Genomic DNA, 12886 nt, shown 5'->3' with positions numbered 1-12886 from the left:
TGGGCATTTCAAATCAGTCAAGGATCACTCCATCCTGGAAGAAATGTGACCAATAAAGAATAAGGACATTAAATCAATAAGGAAAGGTCTCCCATCAAAGAACTTAGGATTTGATAGCTTCACTGCTGAATTCAAACTTCTAAAAAACTAATATAAATCCTTTTCAAATACCTCAAAAATTAAAAAGCAAGAAACATTTCCAAATTCTTTTCATGAGCCCAGTATTATCATGATCCCAACACGTAATACCAAAGTGGGAATTATCCCTGGGATGCAAGAATGGTTCAGTGTACACAAAGCAATAAATTTGATATACTACATTTTCAGAATGGTGGACAAAACCCATATGATCATTTTAGTAGATGCAGAAAAGCATTCAAAATTTCACACCCTTTCATGACACAGACACTCAACAAATTAAATGTAGAATGAATATAACCATATTCAATAAAGGCATATATGACAAGTCCACTGCTATCATTATACTTTGTGGTGAAAAGTTGAAAGCTTTTCCTGTGAGATCATCAAGAGAAGGACACCCACTCTCATTACTTCTATTCAACAATGTATTAGAAGTCTTAGCAGTAGTGATTAGGCAAGAGAAAGAAATTGAAGCATTCAAATTAGAAAGAAAGAAATTAAATTGTTTCTGTTTGCAGTTGATACAATCTTATATAGAGAGAACTCCAAAGATGCCACCCTCAAACTGTTAGAACTATTAAATAAATTTAGAGAAGTTGGAAAACACAAAAATCAACATACAAAAATCAGTAGCTTTGCTGTACATTAGCAGTAAAATATTTAAGAAATCAGGATAGTAATGTTATTTGCAATAGTGAAAACAAAATCACCTTAGGAATAAAGATATATATATAATATATACATATATAATATATAATTAAACTGTGAAACATTGTTTGAAGATACAAATAAATAAGATATCTGTGGTTATAGGTTGAAAAATTTGTGTTGTTAAAAGGTTCATGCTACCCAAAATAAAGATTCGATGTCAAAATTTCAATGATGTTTTTCACCGAAATAGGAAAAATAATTCTAACCTTTTTTATAGAGTTGCAAAGGAACTTGAATAGATAAAATCTTGAACAAGAGAAACAAAGCTGGAAGGATCATACTACTTGATTTCAAAATATAGTACAAATCTATACTAATCAAAACAGCAGGGTACTGGCATAAAATGGAGATATAAACAAATGTAAGAGAACAGAGACCAAAGATAAATACATACATTTGTTGTCAACTGATTTACAGCAAACATGCTGCACTGGTTAGGGTTCTGTGGAGGAACAGAGTCAATAGGAAAAATATACACATGTATTTTTAGGGGAATTTATTAGTTAGCTTACAAGATCAGAGGCTGGGTAATTCACAATGGTCACCTCCTTGCTGGAGAGCTAGTGGAGCTAGTAGCTACTCATTTCAATCAGGTGGACCCTTCAGAGCATGAGGGAGCAAGGATGAAGTTCAGTCCACAGCTGAAAGCCTGGGAGCTCTTTAGAGAGTCGCTGGTCCTAGTGTGAATCCATATCCAAAGGCTGAACAAGCTAGCATCTGATGTCCACCTCTAATGATGCCTGCATAATGAACAGAAGTATGTGTAAACCAGGCTGTAGTCTTCTCTTCCAGTCTGCCAATCACAGGGGACACCCCATGAAGCCATAGATGCATGCTGGGGAACAGAAGGCAATGTAGCAAGAATAGGAACCACATACATTGGAGCCACTTTTTCATGCATTATGCAACTTACTTGTGTCTTCAGGACCTGCCTGGAGCTGATCACATACAACCACTTCCACTTGGTGATGGAGTCTGGCTGTGCCTATCCAACTTTGTAGTTTAGTGGGTCAGATAACATCTAGTTTATGATGGGCAATTCAGGTTGCATGGTAACTTGATGTCCCATGGTCGTGCATTCATTTTCTTTTAAGGCCCAATAGCAAGCCAAGAGCTGTCAAGTAAGCCCTGTCCCTGAAAAAAAAGTAGAGATGTGATGTCCACCTATCCCAAATCATTCATGTTACAGTATTATGATTTTATTAGGTCACTATTTATCAATGCCTGAATTCATCATGAGCCACAGAATAGATTATTGAATTTTAGAGTTGGAAGGAACTTCAGAGGTCATATAATAGAAAAATGGTGTGGAGGGTGTGTGGTAGTGAAAAAAATGAATGGTATACAAATAATCTCATTTTATTCCAAGCTGGGCCACATGTATCATCTTTGCTTAATAGTTTTCATCAGTTAAACAAAAGTTTTGGTATAAAGAACTTCTTTGTGATGGAAGGCATTTAAAAAAATGAATTCCTCTTGCATTCTAAAGGATGGTGAGAAAATGTTGATTTCCAGAGGACAAGAGAGAGAGAATTTCTGAGAGGCCAAGTGGAGGGAGAAGGAAAGAAGTAATGTCATTAGATAAAGAAGCCTAATGGAAAGAGCTAGGGCAATCTCTTTTTGATTGCTGTATGAGTTCCCCATGAATCTTCCCTATTTTTGGACTTGGCATATTGGCAGGTTGGGAAGAGGGAAAGGTCAGATTGGGGAGTGCAACTATTAACATGAGCCGGAAGGGAGAAGCAAAACTGCCCCCACACTCCAGTCATATGTGGGTTACATAAGACTCCTTCTAGTCTCAAAATCTCTGGCTGCAAAAGCTGTCCCTGCTTCACAGCATTTATCCTAAATAATAACTTGCTTTAATCTAAATTTTCTAACTCAGAATTTTTGACGAGCCATTTGGAACCTGACTGATGTGTATCTCCATGCTATATATAAAGAAAGGATTTGTCAAAAAAAAAAATGGCACAAACAAGATCATGAAAATGACACCACGTTTGAAAGAGCTGCTTTCAAACTCCTTCAATACTTAAGAAGATGATTTAATCAATTGTCCTCCACAAAATAAGTTGAGGTCATGACCAGTCTTCTAAAAGGATATGTCTATATGTGTTCTCTAATCTTGCAGAAAAATAATTGGAAGACATTTCCTTTGTAATATGTGAATTATAACAAGAGTTAGGGAAATAGGAAGGTAATAATATGGCAGGCTGATTAGATGAATTAGTAAATTAACCCAAGCTGTTACTGTACATATGTAAGTCCTCTGGGATGGGAATTTTTAATTGATTCCTCAAGGGTGTTTGTTAAAGTGTCAAGATGGCTGTTTGACTGTTCATGTAAATTAAAGGAAAATCTAATGTTAAAAATGCAGCCAGTTAACCTCCAGTCTGGTGGTAATGGACTTCACCCAAACACCACATCTACCGAACATCAGAGTTTCAGTTGACACTCAAGCCCGACTAGTTTCATTTATTTACTTTCTGTCCACCTCCCCACACCCTGCACCTCCAATCCCATGCATCACAGTGGCTCACCCCTCTAGTCTCTGTGCACACTGCAGTCTCCTCCAGATCATTTTTCTTCATCTTTTGCTTCTGTCCTGTTGTTTGTGTATCATGTTGATGTTTATATCTTCCTTTTCCAAATAAAGCACTAACCACATCAAGGTTTAATGTATTATCATGAAATGGAAAGGGGATGGGATTTGAGCTGCCTGAGCTGGGTTCACATCCTGACTACACTGTTTAATACCAGTGTAATTTTGAACCAAGATACTTAACCAGAGTCCCTATCTCCTTATTTGGAAGCTATCTATCTTGCATGGTTGCTGTGGGAATTCAAGATGATATAGTTAATGCTCTTGGGATTTAGTATGCCATGAGTATTGAAATGCTTTTCTTTTCATTTTCCTTTTACTGAAACCCGGCTTTACCCCACAAAACACTGGATGTTGCTCTCATATTCTGGCTTCTTTAAAAGGACTCAGCCTTATCCTGGTTCACTGCAGTTTCTTCATGACAATTTTAGGTAATTTTCGTTTAACAATATCTCTTCCTTTGAAAGATTCTTGTAATCCTTACTTTTAGCAAAAACATTTGTACAATTAGTCTTTTCTTTGATCCTCATAAGAATTCTGGGTGGTAGGGTGGGCCAGTAAATAGTCTCAATGATATAATTTGGCTCTTGTTATTATTACCTCTGGGATACTTCTTCTTAGTCCTTCTAGGACTGTGGAACGTAGCTCACAATTTCTACCTTTACTCCAGCCTTTGTTGTCATCTTAAGCAAGGTCATGTTATAGGCTGATGAGCCATCTAATGGCCTATCCTCACTGTGACATTTGCCTCCAGGTTACCATACTATTCCCATTTGCTGGATACACTTTGGACTTCTGAATCACTTGGAACTGCCCCTCTGAAAATCTGAATCTTGAAATGACTCTGCCTACATCCTTGTTTTCTTTCTCTTCTCCAACTGTTTCATTTCCACCAAACCTGTTCTTCTACTTTTCTAATCCTTTCTATTAATAACCTCACACTTCATTTATCCCATAACTGGCCTGCATTTCAAGCAGGCACTTTTTCCTTTATTCATTCAGTTCACCCATTCCACATCACCTGAGTGCCTTTATGTATGGAGCACTGTCTTAGGAACTGTGATAGTCTATGGCCTTCACCCTGAGGCAGGTCAGGGTAGACTGGTCTGTCAGTGCTTTTCAACATATTCTCATCAGTACTTTTGAACAGCTCATTCCCTTTTCTTTCCTTGGTTCCCACCTGACAAAACATCTGCCTTATTTGTTTGTTCCCCTGTTCTTACCCATGTAGTTCTTCTCATTTGTAGAGAACATTCCTTCTCCTTGGGTCACCTTGCCTGAGCTTGTCCTTCAATGTGAGTCTAACCACTCGTACGCCCCAGGTTTGCAGCCCTACTCCCAAACTCTTTCTTCAAATCTACATGCTTTTCACATTCTACTGTCTCGGTGTCTGATGCAGTGTGGCTTCACTAAGAAAACAAAAGCCATCAGTTATGAACTCTTTCAATATCCCTCACTGTTCATCTATACTTACACCCATATTTTCCTCCTATTAAAAAACAAATGAGCAAGCAAACAACAACAAAATCCAAATGAAAGCCCCAAGATAAATGTTATGGCCTGAATATGTCCCCCCAAATTAATATTTTGAAATGGGTGAGCTGTTTAGGAAGTGAGTAAGTCATGAGAGCAGAGCCCTCACATATGAACTTAGTGGCTTCAGAAAAGGGCTGCAAAGAACTAGTTGGGTTTATTTTTGACCTTCTGCTTTCCATCATGTGAGGGCAGAGAAACAAGGTGCCATTTTGGAAGCAAAGAACAGTCCTTCCCAGACACCAAATCTGCTGGCACCTCCATCTTAGATTTCCTAACTTCCAGAACTGTGAGAAATAAATTTCTATTATTTACAGATTTCTTAGTCTCAAGTATCTTGTTTCAGCAGCACCAACCAAGATAATAAAGTAACATAAGACATTGTTTCCACAAAGCTTCTTAAGTATTTTGGCCCCATATCTTCTGACTCCCACTTTGATTTCTTAAATAATGTGCTCTTTCAACCTTCTATTTCTTCTTCTTCAGTGGATTCTTATCCTTAGCTTATGAACATCCTTTAAAAAGTTTTCTCTTCATCCTGCCATCCATATATGTCTCCAAACAAAATTTCATTCAATCTTCAGTAAGCTTGGAGAAGATAGTTTCATTCATTGCCATCACTAACTAACCTCACCCTCGCCACTGTGAGTTGTGGTATCCTCCTCCAAAATGAACACAATTGCCTGTGTACCTAACTGCCAGTCCCCAGTGGCCCTTCAGCCTCTGGAACTGAAAACGATTGGTGACCACTCGATTTAATTTTGACTCAATCTACTATTTGGCCAGAAGTTGCTTAGTAGGAACTCTGGCAGAAATTCTGAACTTCTTTTGTTGTTGTTGTCTTTTTTCCAATCTTGATCCTTCAGCTCCTGGGTTCTGCATTTACTTGATGCTTGACCTCTGGCTCGAGCCCTGACTGCTGGCCAGACCTTATCGCTTCCATCTGATGACAGGTTTGCATTCTATGGCAAATCTCTGGGACACGCCCACAGTGTCTGACACAATGCCAGCCTCTGTAACCCTACTCTGCGACTGCTTAGCAGGTCTGGCTTCCTGGCTGCATCTGGTCTGACCTCTTCTGTGAGACTGGGAGTCTCAAAGCCTTTCTTTCTTTGGTTTTCATGGTATTTTCCTCTCCTGATGCTTTTTATAACCCTCTAACCATTCTTTCAAGTATCCTGTGAAATCTCTTCTTTCTTCTCTTCTCACTCTATACCCTTTTCTTGGCAGATCACATCCACTCCATTGGCTTAAACACTGACTCTGTGTTGGCAGCGCCCAAATTTATAATTCCAATTTGGAATGTTTTTCTAAGTTCTACATATGTAATGCAAACTGCCCACTGGATAGCTTCTCTAGTTTGGACCTCATATTTAACATATTTAAAAGCAAATGTATCATCTTTTTCTTCTAACCGGTATCTTCACTTGTGTTCCCTAACTCTCTCCTAATGTTACTCATAACCCCTTACACTTAACAACTACTTAAACATTATATGGCCTTGGAGTGGCCTCTTATATCTGTTTCTGTATCAATTTCTTTTGAGTGTAGATCAGTTCTTGCACTATCTGTCCCCTGAACTTTTCCAAAAGTCTGGTTAATGGTCTTCTATAATATTTGCATTCCCCTGTCAAGTTATTTTCCACATGGCACCAGAGTTCACCTTCTAGCGGATAAACTTGTTTGTGTCACTCTCCAGCTTTAAAACCTTTCCTGGATTCCAGTGTCTATAAGGCAAAGTCTAAATTCTTTAGCTTGGTACACAAGGCTCTTCATGATTTGACTGCACTTCAAGTTATATCTTAAGACTCAAGGTTTGCCTATACTTTACTGTGTACTTTGACTACATTAGATATCTTGTTTCTGGAACTTAACCTATGGGTAAGCATTTCACATCTGAAGCTGTCTATGTGCTTCTTCATCTGTCTAAAGCAAATTTGCTTTCTTTCCTTCCAGTTTGAACTTAAGTCAGGGTCTGTCCCTGATACCACAGCTTCATCAAAAGTCTTCTCTAAAGCTTTTGGCTGGGTTTCCATAGCATTTACATTTTTCTTTTCCAAGTGTGATTCAGGCTCTTTTTATTTCATGGCTTTGCCATCTCATGGAGCTCAGAGTGTTTCATTAGATTTTCTCCATCTGGAGGGAAGGCGAAGGAGGTAAATAGAAGATCACAGGGGAAGGGCCTCATGGCACATGTCACTGCTGGTGGGCACGTAGGGGCCAAACTCAGTCACAAAGCTACAGCTAATGGCAAAATCAGCTGAAAACAGGAGTCTAGCTGTTGTCAGTAGCAAAAGGAAAATGGTTCAGTGAATAACTCGAGTGACTGTCTCCCACACTGACATGTCTCTAGCAGAGATGGCAAACCTATGGCAAGAATGCTGCAGCAGGCTGTTATCACTGAAAGTTCTAAAAGGTTTGCCATCACTGGTCTATGCATTTTTAAGGGGAATGATTGAGTTATAAAATAGGCATTGGCTGAAGTAATTCTACGTCAGCGTTCTAGCCTTGCAGATTCCTTTGTGGCTTCCAACATTGCAATTCAAAAAAAATAAACACTGTGCTTTTAGGTGTGCCTAGGAAATTGATTGTACCGATTAATCAAACATTTTCATGAATAACATTTTTTACATGTAACCCTTATTATTATATAAATTGTCAGACATCAATCACTATCCAAAGAACACCAGTAGTGTAACAAACATCATTTAATGTAAGTTTACTGTGTACTCTGACTATATTAGACAGTGACTCACAATGACTGTTGTTGTTGCTGCTATTGCTTTACTGGGGATTGAACCCAGGAGCTTCACACTGAGCAACATCACAAACCTTTTAATAAATTATTTATTTTGAGACAGGATCTTGCTAAGTTGCTAAGTTGCCCAGGATGGGCTTGATCTGGGGATCCTCCTGCTCAGACTGCCTGAGTGAAGGGATTACATGTGTGTGCTACCATGGCTGGATGCGCTCAATGTTTTTACAAATCGTTTGACATTTGTTCATGGCATTGCCAGCCCCATTGATTTCATCAGCTATCCAGCTCACAGTTTGTTGGGAATCAGATGTGTGCAAAATGCAACCCTACTGCGTGTAATAGAAAGAACATGTAGGGTACTGGTCGTGGATCTGCATTGTTTTCTGACTGGGAAGAACTAATAGGACACTTTAGCTGAGATTTTTTTCATCTTTAAAATGAGCTTTTAAAAGGTAATCTCTTATTCCTCTTGCAGTTTTAGCATTCAGTTCTAGGATCTGTTTGAAAGTGCTGGTTAATTGGGAATGGACTGGTTAAGAGGCGAATATGGCAGTCAACAGACAGTTTAGTATTTCTAAGTGAGTTAGTTTAATTGTTTTTTGTGTTAGAAGCATATGAATCACCCTTAAAAGCCAAGGGAGAGGATGGTATAAAATTATGTGAGGTCTTCTTTATTGCTATACTTTAAATGGGACAGAAACACAGCAGTTATTAGGTCCTTTTGCCAAGGCTGTTCCCCTCTCCATCACTCGTGGATGTCACCTACCTGTCATGCTGCTAAATGGGCCACCACTGAGAACAGCCAATGGCTTTTGCTATCTTAATAGCACCATCTCTCAAGATGCTCCTATTGTAGTGGGAGTAACTGTTTATTGACAAACAGGGCTCAGGAATGGTTTCCAAGGGACCTGTTTAGAGACCATGGAAATGTGACTGGCATCCAAGGAAATCCGCATCAGTTCTGTGTGGTGAGGTTGCTCAAATGCTTTCCTATCATCTTATCCAACATCAGTAAATGTAGCTTGCTTTAATTTTCTTTTGCTTCAGGCAACATTCATGAAATGGCAAAAGAAAGCCCTAGGCCTCATACTGTTGCAGAAGTTAATGCCAGTGAAGTCAATAGTGTACATCACGTTGCACAATTTCTTTGAGATGGTCCTGAAAATATAGAGGGACTTGGAACAAACACTTGTGACCTAGAGCCTAATGTGCTATGTATTAGATAGGTCACGTCGGTCAATTCTCTTAAGCCTGCTGTTCCTGACATGTCATTGACTGATGAAATGGGAACAATGTGGTAATTTATTTATTGAGTGTTCACGAAATGCTAGGTTCTCCTTGGACTATGGTAGCAAATAAAATGAGTAAGTCCCACCCCGCTCCTGCTTGGAGCTTACATTCAAGTAGAGAAAGCAAAGAAAAACTACATTTTTTTGAGATGATGAAAGTGTTATGGAGAAAACTAAAGCATAAGAAGGAGTGAAGGATGGTACTGGGAGTCAGATACTATTTTATTTGGGTAGTCAAGTAAGAACTACTAAATCGTAACTTTTGAGTCAGCACTTAAAAAAGTAAGGGAGAAGCTAAGAGCTATCAGAGGAAAGTATGTTGTAGGAAAAAAGGAAGACACGTGGCAAAACCTGAGAGAATAATTTCATTTTTCACCCACATTTATAGAGTTGCTGTGAGGATCAAATGGACTAATATACTTGATCTGCATATTGTTAAACATTAATCTCTTAACTACTGAATTCGTTTCCATTGCTTTTGTGGTTATAACTTTTATATCTCTATGTTCCAAAGTGAATCATTTTTGTATCTCATTAAAAAAGAGAACTTCTCTGACAGAATTTACAGAACATGTAGGGACTGCCATAATCTTGAGTTTTAGTAGGACAAGCACATGTTATCTGTAATTGTGAAGAATTTTTACATTACTAGAAGATGATTATTGTTAGTTGCACTGTTGTGGCTGCCTCCATGTCCTGAATTGACTCAAAGTGTTTACTTTTCATCGTCATTTTTACTTTGAGAAAGAGCCAGAAATCACATGGTACCAGGTCTGGTGAATAAAGTGGATGAAGACACTCTGTCATGTTTCCACAAACCTTCCTTTCCAGTGGATGGCACAAGTGGCAGCGACATTTACCAATTTTTGACCACACCTGATAAAGACCTGTATGAAAGAGGACTTCCACAACTGCTTCAGGAAGTGGCAGGAATGACAGGAGTGTGTAAGAGAGGGGAAGTATAATGAGGGGGATTAATGGCAGTGTGCCTTTTACTGCAATAAATATTTTAAAGTATAAACATTTACCACATTTTTTGATCAGACCACATATAGAGGAAGCATGTAAGAGCAAACACCAGGAGGGTAGTGTAAAGCTGATGCAACAGTCTAGTGAATCGTCTCTAAGATTTGAAAATCCAACAATCCTTATGACATAAGAGATAGACTCATTTCCGCAGCCACCACTGCCCCATGCCAGGGCAATGCTGAACCCAGTGCTGAACCCAGGAGGACCTAGGAAGCACCCACCCAGCCCCCAGCCAATGCCAATGGCTGCCAAAGTCCCAGGGTGAATCAGGAGGACCTGGAGCCCACACACCCTGCCTCCAGTCTCTCAGTTCTCCACAGTACAAGGCAACAGAAGGGACAACCGACACACTGACCTTACCAAAGAAGAGACCAATGCCCAGGAGGAGAGTTTTGCTTCAGAACTGAAGTCAAAACCTTCCACAGAGACTGGGTGAGAGACAGTCTTGGGACACAGGCTTCAAGTGGATGAGAGCAGAATATGGGTTTCCTGGGACCCCCTGGGAAGCCCAGGCAGAGCATGAAGATCACGGGGACTATATTTATTTGTGGGAGGCCAGATTCGGTGGAAGCAATCATCAGAGGGGGTGGTCCTATCTAGTGATATGTTTGAGCTCTGGCACTGCTGCCAACATCCAGCAGAAGTCGGTGCTCTCAATTACTGTCAGCCAATGTCTACACTAAGATCAGAGTCCTCTGTTTTGGTGAAGAGCTGTTCTTGAGTGGTTCCTGAGGTTTTTCAATATCTAGTTGACATTTGATGCCATTATTGTCACTGAATTTAGTACCATAGTTCCATAACATGGTAGTGACCAGCAATTGGTTTTCCTCCTATGCAAATACCTGGATTGCCTGGGGGTGTCATAAACAATACTGTGGCATGCTCCCAAGGAATATGCCACTGGGCCAAAGGATTTGCAATCCCCAGAATAAAAAACAAGCAAGCAAATAAACGAAAAACAGGAACATGAAAGGGCAAGGCAACAAAATGCCCCCCAAACCTCCCAACTCCCCCCAAATCAGCACAGGAGAACTGAGAAGGAGGAAATCATCAACTACACAGCAGATAGGACTGAAATGGTACCAATGGAAGTGAAACAGTTCTATGTAGAGCTTGGTGAGTTCAAAGAAGATGTAACTAATCACATAATGATTGTAATGATACAAATGATCAGTGAGTCTAGAGAAGACACTAAGAAACAGCTAGTGAAGCTAAAGAGGGAGATGCAAAACATGAGTGCCCAGCATTGGAAACATAGGGACTCCATAGGAAAGTTCGAAACAGAAATCCAGGAGTTTAAAAATATGATTGAAAGTATGGATAGCAGAAGTGGCCAGTGTGAAGATAGAGTGTCAGACCTAGAGCAGAAATTAATGAAATGGGGGCTGAAAAAACCCCACAAGGAATCAATGAATCAAAGACCTGGTTCTCTGAAAGAATAAATAAAATAGACAAACACGTCACCAATCTTAGCCAAAAACAGTAACAAAAAACAAATTAATGCAATTAGAAATAAAAGAGGTGAAATAACAATGGATACCTCAGAAATCTAGAAAATTATTAGCGACTTCTTCACAAACATATTACAAACAACTGGAGAACTCAGAGAAAAGGAAGAGATTCCTCAATACATATGAATTGCCAAAACTGAACCAAGAAGACTTAAAAAATCTTGAACAATCCAATAACAAGCAATAATTAAAAAAAATTCCAACGAAGAAAAGCCAAGGATTTGATGGATTCACAGACAAATTCAACAAGAACTTCAGGGAAGATCTAAGACTCCTCAAATTTTTTAATGAAATTGAGAGATAAGGAGTACTTTTGAAATCATTCTTGGAAGCTAATATTATCTTGAGCTCAAACCCAGACAAGGATCCAACCTCTAAAGAGAACTATAGACCAATTTCTCTAATGAATATAGATGTACAAATCCATGACAAGATCCTTGCGAACAGAATGTGATAAATCATCAAAAAGATCCTAACCAAGTAGGCTTCATCCCAGGAATGCAAGAATGGTTCAACACATCCAAATCAATAAATGGAATTCATTACATAAATAGAAGCAAGGAAAAAATCACATGATAATCTCAATAGATGTAGAAAAAGCTTTTAACAAAAATCCAACATTCATTCCTGATAAAAACCTTGAAGAAAATAGATATAGAAGGTCTTTATTGTAATGTGATTAAGGTATTTATGACCAACTTACTGCCAACATCATATTAAATGGGGAAAAAGCTGACAGCCTTCCCTTTAAAACCAGGAACAAGACAAGGCTGTTCATTATCACCACTCCTGTTCAACATAGACCTCGAAATAATAGCCAGAGCAATCAGGCAAGAAAAAAGAAAACAAAGAACAAAGTCAAAATATCATTATTTGCAGATGACATGATCTTTTACTTATAAGACCAAAAAAAAAAAACTCAACTGAAAGATTCCTAGAATTGATAACCAAATTAAGCAGTGTATCAAAATACAAAATAAACCCACAAAACTCAAAAGCATTTCTATATACTAGTAATGAACTTGCTAAAAAAATTAGGAAAATAATACCATTTACAATAATATAAAAATTAAGTACTTAGGTATTAACCTAACTAGAGAAGTGAGACCTCTACAATGACAATAACATCATTCTGAAGAAGAAAATCAAAGAAGACATCAGAAAATGGAAAAATATCTCCTGTTCCTAGGTAGGCAGGACCAACATAATCAAAATGGCTATACTTCCAAAACTGGTATATAGATTTAATACAATTCCAATCAAAACACAAATATCATTTATCACAGATCAGGGAAAACAATCCTAAAATTTA

At 38.6% G+C, this 12886-nt stretch overlaps 1 long non-coding RNA gene across 1 annotated transcript; it reads right to left on the bottom strand.

Annotated features, from left to right (window-relative positions):
- Positions 1–929: 929 nt before the first annotated feature.
- LOC147829465 (uncharacterized) lies at positions 930–12589 on the bottom strand. The gene is made up of 3 exons (XR_015449077.1): positions 10419–12589; positions 1766–1986; positions 930–1592 (listed from the first exon to the last, which is right to left on the bottom strand). It is a non-coding gene; the product is annotated as an uncharacterized LOC147829465 (long non-coding RNA).
- Between the last annotated feature and the right edge of the window lie 297 nt (positions 12590–12886).

The sequence above is a fragment of the Heterocephalus glaber genome, unplaced genomic scaffold (genome assembly GCF_053883595.1).
Source record: "Heterocephalus glaber isolate CG9 unplaced genomic scaffold, H.glaber_assembly_v1.0 deba00000613, whole genome shotgun sequence".
Taxonomy (NCBI): Eukaryota; Metazoa; Chordata; class Mammalia; order Rodentia; family Bathyergidae; genus Heterocephalus; species Heterocephalus glaber.
Note: the sequence above shows the minus strand (reverse complement) of the source record. Positions and strands in the feature narration are given on the sequence as shown.